An 8,692-nucleotide genomic window follows, 5' to 3' on the forward strand; every position below is an offset into this window, starting at 1 on the left:
CTTCCTTCCTTCCTTCCTTCCTTCCTTCCTTCCTTCCTTCCTTCCTTTCCTTCTTCCTTCCTTCCTTCCTTTCCTTCTTTTCTTCCTTCCTTCCTTCTTTCCTTCTTTCTTTCTATTTTCCCTAGTTATTAAGTACAATTCAAGGAGCACTAACAAAATGAGTTGCCATTAGGTACGCTTTGTAATTTTTCAGAGAAGAACAAAAATAAAATTTGTCAACAAATGCCAAAATTCACTATGTGTATGCTTAATTGATGGCCTGGCCACCTTTTCCTACTGCAACTGTATGTAATATTTCTAGGAATTTTGAGTACAAAAGGAGCAGAAAACAGAAAACCAAAGTAATGCTCTCCTGCTGGAGCTTGTATTTGATTTGCAGACCACTGAGGTCATACACATAACAAAATAACTTCAATTTTCCATTGTGATGGATATGGAGTAATTGTGCCTGTGCTAGTAGGCATCATAATATCAGTATTTGTCCTCATACCTGTAAAAACACAACACTGGCCTTCTACCCTTAAACTCTGAAGCAATTCTAATAACATGTGCAGGATCATATTTCTCCTAGCAGAAGGGTTTAACTTTCACCTGATTTAAGCAACAAAATATCCCTCAAAGATGCCTAAGGCCTTTCTGTAATTAACATAACTACATTTAGATGCTATTCATGACTGATAATTCCAACACCTTGTGCAAAAAAAAAAAAGGTTGCATGCTGTAAACATTATAAACATATTCAAATAAGCTTAACACAATCTGCCATGCTTATTTCTGCCTAGATCATGGACCAGCGAAATGGTTAATGCAAATGGATTTATAATTTGCTTTGGGGGGCCAGTTTCTTCTCCTTATTTATTAGCCCAGCTGATGGGGCAGATTTGATGAGGCACTTCTGGAATAATTGAGTCATCACACAAAGAAGGCTGCTAGCATTCAGAGTGGTTTTATCAGCAGCAAGCAGGCCTGATTACTGACAATTACACTCTGATCCGGTGATGGAGGAGAAAGAGCCAACGAGTGGGAAATGTCCGTGTTTCTATCCAGGAATAATTTCTACATTCATTTTACATGCTAAGTGTTTCCTATCTCTGCATAATAAACTGTAAACAGGAATAGATGGCACAATGTCCCTTAATATTTCCTGGTAATGAAGACACAAATGTACAGTGAGTGCTGATAAATATAGATGAAACATAAGCTATTCTCCCAGTCTGTATTGTTACCTTTAAAACAAATGCATTTTTGTGGTAAAAGCATAATCATGGCTAATGCAAAAAAATGACAGAAGATTGAAGCTGTCCTTGTAACTACATAGAAACTTTGTAAAAGTCCTGTTAATCACTGAGGCTTTAAAGGCTCACGAGCTGAAGGTGATATACTGGAAAGTACATCATTTGGTTTCTCAACAGTCAACTGTGTAAGAACTCGTTTGGTTAGACACAGCAAAGGAGAGCAGCAACACTGACCTCCATTAACACTTCAGTGAGAACACATCTCAATGCTAAACTGGAAAACAATGAAGCTGGCACTAGAAGACATCTTCACTATGATAGATTCCCATTTCCCTCCCATCAGGCCTTTAAAATGAGAATGTTTATAATGAATAATAAAGTTAGACCCAAGATTGCATGAGTTCTTATGTGCAGCAATCTATTATTGCCTTTAGTATGCTATTTTTTTAAAATAACTTAGATATGACATGGTTTATTAACAAAATGCTCTAAGCAGACTCTATCTCATGTATGTATTGTATTAAACCAGTTTTCTCTTAGACTCAGAATATGGTGGAAATGTCCAAAGAAAAGGGAGCCACCATGTTATCATTCTTCTTAACATTGTGGTATAGATTTCATTTCTAAAAATGTCAGCATCCTGTTCTATCAAGAATTTTACTCTCTTAAAGTCAATCAGGTATGAACCCTATATAATAAACCTGCCTAGGTTTGTTTGCTTAATCTTTCCTCTGTTAAGCTCCTTCCTGGCTTCCAAAGAAATAAAAGTTGTTCTCTGTTCTGTGGTAACTATGGAAACTCTGTTTCATTAAACTAACCACTTAACTTCAAGGTTTGTCTTGCAATTAAATGTGCTATTTCAAGTTAAACGACACCAAACGGCCTTACTATGTCAAAACATTTTTAAGAAAGTGCAGAGCACTTGTTGATTTTTTTAAAAACTCAACCTTTCTTTACTTCAAATGGAATTTTCTTTTTAAGCTCATACTACTTTGTTGTATTGAAGGAAGAGCATATGCTTGGTATCTTTGAATGGTCTTCATTTTCTTCTACCTGTATAAACCTATCCTTCAAGTTGTATAGACACATATACATATAATCTGTTTCTATATAGAAGATACATGTAAGTAGAATTTTTATATCTACATATATAACATATAAATACATGTATTTGGTCTTATTTTATAGGCAACAGGTTTCCTTTTCATGGGACATATTAGCCATAAAAATAAAGGAACTGTGGGCCATAATCAGTAGCATATTGTGAATTTTAAGTGACTTTTTTTTAGCATGATATGAAATCTACCACTATTTTTTTTTAAATGAAGAGAAGCTCGATTGCCAAAGTAAAGCAACACTTGGTTCCTGGAAGATCTTTCTTGGGTTCCTCTGGCTCATTTAGCAACTAACTAACTCACTCACTCTCTCTCTCTCTCTCTCTCTCTCTCTCTCTCTCTCTCTCTCTCTCCTTCTTACTCTTTATTTCTATAGTTTTAAAAAGAAATTTATATCATTATAAACATTCTGGGAAAATGATTAAAATTAATAAAATTCCAACAAAACTAATTAAGAGCATACAACCCCCCCCCAAAAAAAAAACCCAAAGTGGCTAGTCTTGGTTAGATAGTGACCAAAATAATACTTTTCAATTGTCTACATGACCAAGAAATCCAAATAAAGGTCCCTAGATGATTTAAAAAGAATACTTAAATAAAATATTCTTTGCATACAGTTGATGACATAATTATTTGTTGGTTTGATTTGCAATTGAAGTCCATATTTTAAGATGTCCTGACAGCAAGATCATTCAAACATCATTCAACCTTTATTTCCAAAGGAATATTTATTAATCTCTGTACCTGTTGTTTTCCCCCAAAGAAAATATAAATTCCTTGAGTTCTGGTACAGTCATGACTTAAATATTTGTTGAATTTAAGTGATTTGGTAGAAACTTATTTCTTAGTTATTCCCTTTTTTTGATGGCATTACTAAAATGGCAGATTCAGTTTATATTCTAGAAAAAATTTACCTAGATTTTAGCAAATCTTTGGGCAAAGTTTCTCATTCAATTCCTACTGACAAAATGTAGAGATGAAAGCTAGGTGATGATACAGTTAAGTGGAAATCAGCACTGACTGATTGACTAAACCCAAAGAATATTTAATAAATGATTCATTGGAAGAAAGTCTCCAGTTGAGTGCCTTAGGGATCTATACTTGGCCTTGAACTGTTGAACATTTACTAATGACTTGGAGAAAGGAATAGATGGCATACTTATTACATTGGTGGATGGCACAAAGTTCAGATGGGCAGTGAATTCTCAGGAAAACAGTTAAGATTCAGAAATTGAGGGGAAAAACAATTTAGTAAGTGTTAGTGGAAAAGAACATGCCTTTAGTGCAAAAAAAAAAACAATGGGAGAAGGGAGCAGGGTTAGATTTTTTTTTCTCTTTCATCTGATACTTCAACTCCTAAAACTTATTTTTGATATTATCTTTGATTAAGATATAGACCTTTCTCAACTTAAAAATCAGAGAAGTAGATTTTGTTCAGGTTCTAACATTCACTCCTTTCCCCTCCATAATTTCACTTCTTAAATATAAAGAAAGATAAAAGTTTATAATTAAAGTTTTAGTATTTGGAGGAGTTAAAACCAAAAGTAATATCTATCTTCCCACCCTTCCTCCTTTCCCCTCCTCCCCAGCTCTGATTTCATCAGTAACAGGAAGTACTGGTAAGGAACTTCCCTTTATCAGTGCAAATTGCACCTTCTTTGTGTTTTAGAGATTAGCTTGGGGGTCACAAAGAATTGATTTATTTGTTCAGAGTCACTCAATGACTGCATGTCAGAGACAGATTTGAATCCAAATATTCCTAACTCCATAGCCAACTCTTTACTCAGTCTGCAATGCTGCTTCTCTAGAAAAATGTAACATCTTATTTTTTCAACTTACTACAGAAAAGAATGAATGTGTGTATGTAGTTTAATTGTAAAGTTTTAGTCATTTGAGACTCATTTTAAGAGTTTATAAATTTTTAAAATGGATTTCCTAGGTACTTTGCACCTTCCTTTTAACATTAAAGAAAGTAAAAGAGCTGTTTTCCCAAATGATCACTTCTCCAATGGCCATTCTCTGGAAGGTAGAATAGCAGATATTATCAGTAAAGGATAGGAAGTACTGTCCTTGTTGGTAGAGTTGGTAAAATGATGTAACATAATCTAAGATACTGGACTTAGATTGGATGATTTTACCTCAGTAAGAAGAGTATTTTCTGTCACTCCTCTGTGTTTCCCCCATTTCCTAGGGTAGTTTAAATATATATCAATGATAGTTCAAGTATAAAAGTCACTGCATTTTCAAAGTTTTATGTGTAAAACTATTTTTTAACTTTGTGTGTAGAGGAGACCAAAAAAAAGTTAAAGGTCTTTCAACTAATCATAGGCTATCTTAGCACTCTATCAAATAAATGACTTTTGTTTCCCAAAGTTATATGAGAAGTGTCTATGAAAATATCTCTTCGTCTCGATTCTAAAAAACCCAAACCAAAACCTTTTTATTTCCGTTGAATAAGACGAACAGTTGGCTTTCTTAAAGGAATCCTTTTTGTTGGGTGTAAAAGCATATCTCCAGTTCTTCATCTCTCTCCTCACCCCTTTTTCTCTCTCCTCTCTCCTATTCCCATCTGGTTGCAGCAAATTTTCTTTCTTTAGTTATCAATTTTTTTTAGGTAAGATGCCTCTGTTTAACAGGCCAAAGATATTAGATTCAAATACATAGTTATAAATAGTATCTTAATGATTTCACAGTACCAATAAGACCCTTCTATGGTCAGCTAACCCTAATATGACTCATCAAACCTTCACATTTTTAAGAAAAGTGTGGCTGAGAATTATACCCAAAGTTATGACATTTCCCCCCTTTTAAACAGCCTTTACTTACCTTTCCTAAAATATAGGAGATTTTAACTGTTAAGTCTGCATTGCTGTGGATGAGAAACATCACCAAAGCAAAAAGGGAAAGAAAAGAAAAGAAAAAAGTTAATCAAATATTGATAATCAACAATGTACTTCTTATTCATGAAAAACACATGATTGGTACACAATTGCATCAAGGAATTTACACAATGGAGAGCAGCATTGAGTTTGGGGAAGGTCATATATCCAGGTCTAATATATTCCTAATAAAAAGCCCTCCCAAAGCAAGGAAAACAGGTGTGTACTGTTATTCAAATATGTCTTTTAGATTGAAGTTTCTTTGTACTGCAAGTATATTTGAGAACCTTTTTTTTTGTGAACACACCTGAGAGTGAAAGTGAATTATCTATGACGGGTTTTTTTTTTAAAGAATCAGTGGTTTAACACTAATTTCTAATCAGATCCTACAGAAAGGAACAGCTCGCATGGCAGCTGTACTTTTCCCAGGGTTAATTACCTTTCACTGCTCTCTACTAATGAGTCAGCTGTTCCTGTCATCACACAGCTACACTGTGTTCATCTGTAGCTCGAGCTGTGGACAAACATAGTAGCTACAGTCCTGTTTACATACTGGTGGAAAAAAAAAAACTTTAAAATTCCTTTCATTTACATGGAAGAATATTTTCCGAATATGCAGAACTGAGTATGCCAGTTCTTCTAAGGTCATGGGAATCCACCCAAAAGCCTGAAAATCCCTAGACCTCAAAGTGAAGTCAACTTTATTTTAAACAAATTCATAGTCTTGAGTGTGACCCTACTGGCATGATTAAAAGTTTGCAGATTTCACTGCTCCTGAAATAATTTCCGCAAAACATTGCATTAGAGAATCAAATTTGAAGTTGGAAATAAAACACAAAACTAGGTTCTAACTATATATGTAAAGTGAATTGAGGAGTTTGACTTAGCTAGAAATATTTTCACCGAAATATTCAGATAGTTATTGAGAGTACTTTTAGAGGACTTAAATTTTCATACATTTTTTAATGATTTGGATTTCACTGAGCATACCAACAAGCCTTTGGCTTCAATTCTAAAACTAGATCAAAATGCATATACATCTTTACCCCCTTTTCTCATTCAGTAAATTAGATCAAAGTTATATAGTCTTTTCATTTTTGTCTGTGAAGCCTACGGAATCTGGAGGTACCTACTCTAACTACCTTCAACTCTCTTCTGAGAAAAACAGTGATGATCAAATTGACACAGTTGTCCCTTTATTGGTTGGGAGGAATCATCTTCAGATAATATAAGGTACTCAAGCCCCCAAAGGCTGCAGTCAGACCTGGGAAAAGGAGCAGGAATTGAACATCCAAGATCAGTTTGAAGCTATTTGTTTGTTCTTCTACTGTTAGTGATTCTTTCATCAAGCTTTGCGTCAAAAGAGAACTGAGAGGTGACTGGTCCCACCTATAACTGAAGTATGCTCTGAGCATTCTCTATATACCATATTGGACTTAATCCAATTCTCAGAAAAAGCCATTTATGCCAGGAAAGCAATAGCAATCACCTGCCGCTTCATTAGATACACTGTTATTTGATATGAATACACAAAATGCAAAACTGAGTCCTTACAAAAAATTTAAACTTTCTGAAAACAAAAAGCAAAGAGGATGAATTAATTAAATATACATTATAAAGACCAAGCAAATATTAAGCAACAAAGATTTTCTGGAAACCTGAAATATGATATCAACAACTGAGTTCCTTTAGAAAGGGTCCTTTACTGTGTCATTTTCATTTCACAGTAAAATATGGAAAGTTCTTATCTGTTATTGCTGTCTTTGGGAACAGATGATATTGAATGATTTTGGGGAAGGACATCTTAAAATAATCACATCTGAGAGCACATTGTGTGAGAACAGCATAGTATAATGTAAAGGTGTGAAACACAGAACCTTTGGGGGCCACAGCCCTCTTGAGTGTGGCCTTAACCATATTAAAATAGAATTAGGAAATATTTAGCAAAATAAAATAAAATACAGTAAGACATAGTTAATATTACATTTTAAAATTAAGTCAATTTGTGGCCTACAGGGATCCTTATGTATGGTTTAATGCCCCTCCCTTTTCTATTTGAATTTGACCCCTCTGTATAATGGTTAGAGTTTTGACTCCAATTAAGAAAGACCTGGGTTCAAATATGCAAATTCCATCTCTATCACTTCCTGTCTTTTGACCTCCCTCATCTTCAGTTTCTACATCTCTAACATGGTGATAATGACAGCATCTGCCTCAGAGGATTGTTGTGAGAACAAGTGAGAGCACCACATAAATGCAAACTTTTATTATTACTTTACAAATTTGTGAAGTTTTTGGTGAGACTCTTTTTTTTTTTTTTTTTAAGCAATTGGGGTTAAGTAACTTGCTCAAGGTTACACGGCCAGGTGTTTCTGGGTGGGTGCTAAGTGTCTGAACCCGGGATTCGATCTCCAGGTCTTCTCAACACTGGAGCCGGTGCTCTTACTTGCTGTGCTACCTGGCCGCCCCGAGACTCTTTTTTAAATAAGAAGGGGTGTGCGACTGGTTGGCAATAGCATAGTCACAGAAACAGACATCTACTATAAGCTGCTTTAGAATGAAACCCTCAACATATTGGGTTAACATCAACCTCCTCACTCTTGATGAGTGTCTCCTTGGGCATGTTGGGTGCTTTTGCAAATCATACATATTTCTTCACCTGACAATCCAAGCAATGACTGACCAGGAGATACCCCAGAGGAGAGCTGGGAGAATCTGGTTCAATCTGAGAAAGGTGAGTACAGTTATCTGAGAGGAGAATGGTAATGACAGTGAAATGAGACTTGATGCCTGTCTTCAGAGCCTCCTGTCTTGTAAGAGAATATGAAATGAACACAGAGCTATAATATACCCAAAGTGCATTATGGAGCTCCAAGCAAAGTGCTATGAGAGTTCACAAAGATCTGGAAGGCATCTTAGGGATCCAGGAGGGATCATTCATTCTATAGATAAGGATACTGATTACAAAGATGGTCAGGGACTTGTTCAATAATTGGAACTCCAATTCTAGCCCAATTCCTCCTGTCTCCAAATCCAGTGCTCTTTCCATACTATCACACTTCCTTTCTCTGAGGGAGAAAACCATTACTACCAGAAGGAGATGGAAAGACAGTGGGTTTGCCCATGCTACATACATCCTCATCCACTTGGGAATCTTCAAACAGGGGCTAGATGACCGCTTCTCTGGTATACTATTATGGGGATCCCTTCCATGTATGCATTGGATAGGATGCCCAATGAGGTCACAGGAAGCTTTCAGAATCTGAGATTGATCCTGGAATTTTCCTTCATGGTGGAGATGAAAAACAGGGAAGTGAGATACAATTAAAATTCTAAGGCTTCTTCAGTGTAAGTGATGATGGCAGGTGCCCTGTGCACTATGGGAAATAAGGCCTCCAGAAAACTGAGTATCAGTAATAACATTATCTAAACAGAGATCAGTTAGGAGGATTGAATATAGAAG

The sequence above is a fragment of the Petaurus breviceps genome, unplaced genomic scaffold (assembly GCF_028583685.1).
Source record: "Petaurus breviceps papuanus isolate PSGF00001 unplaced genomic scaffold, PetGlider_PUasm1.0 38, whole genome shotgun sequence".
NCBI classification, from domain to species: Eukaryota; Metazoa; Chordata; class Mammalia; order Diprotodontia; family Petauridae; genus Petaurus; species Petaurus breviceps.